Here is a 912-nt window from a genome sequence, read left to right on the forward strand (position 1 = left end):
CTGATACAATTTTGCTGTTAGCAGAAGAGCCGGAGACAAAAACAGGCTTCAAAAGCAAAGGAACGTTTGGTCTCTAGCTGTTTGCGACGCCGTAAAAACAACAAAGAGGTGGGGACGTTCTCTGGGGCAGTTGCCCTTTCCAATGCAAAACAAGTTAGAAAACAAGAGCGAAACGAAACGTTACATGATTGTATGGGCAAGTTTGCTAGTTTTTGTGCTTGTTTTTTTGTGGCACGCATGTTAATGTGTAATTGGTGACACGACGATGTGTTGAAAGACAGGACGAGTTCTGGTTTTTAATTGGACTGTGATGATAGAAGTGGCACCTATATTTTTTGTATCATTTGTTTAGATCTCTGTCCGTTCGTCTGTCTGTCTGAGTGTCTGTCTGAGAGTCTGTCTCTGTCTGTCTCTGTCCCTCTCTCTCTCTCTCTCTCTCTCTCTCTCTCCCTCTCCCTCTCACTCTCTCTCTGACAGTCACGGGGATGCCAAGAGAAAGACCTGCAGCTCAATCAAGCAAACTGGTGGTCAAACAAACAGATAAAATAGACTAAGACCCCAAACCGCTGTGTGCAAACAGATAGATGAAGGGAACTGGTCATTAGATCAGAGAGCGCAAGAAAGAGTAAGGGGGGGGGGGAGAGAGAGAGAAGTTCCTGTAAAACAGACTTTCCTAAATTACGAGAAAAAAAACTCCTACAATAACTTAAAAAGAATCATATTCTCACATTGATCACCCTTCTGCGACGAGATCGGCGCCACGTTTACCCACGCAACAATTCTGCTGATGACAGCTTCAGACCCCCCCCCCCCCCCCCTCTAACCCCTACCACTTCCCTTCCATCCCCTTTGTCCACATTGCTTCCCCCGCCCCTCATCCTTCCTACTCGGCACTGAGCAATTTCGATCGGC

Source organism: Littorina saxatilis, linkage group LG12, assembly GCF_037325665.1.
Source record: "Littorina saxatilis isolate snail1 linkage group LG12, US_GU_Lsax_2.0, whole genome shotgun sequence".
Classification (NCBI taxonomy): domain Eukaryota; kingdom Metazoa; phylum Mollusca; class Gastropoda; order Littorinimorpha; family Littorinidae; genus Littorina; species Littorina saxatilis.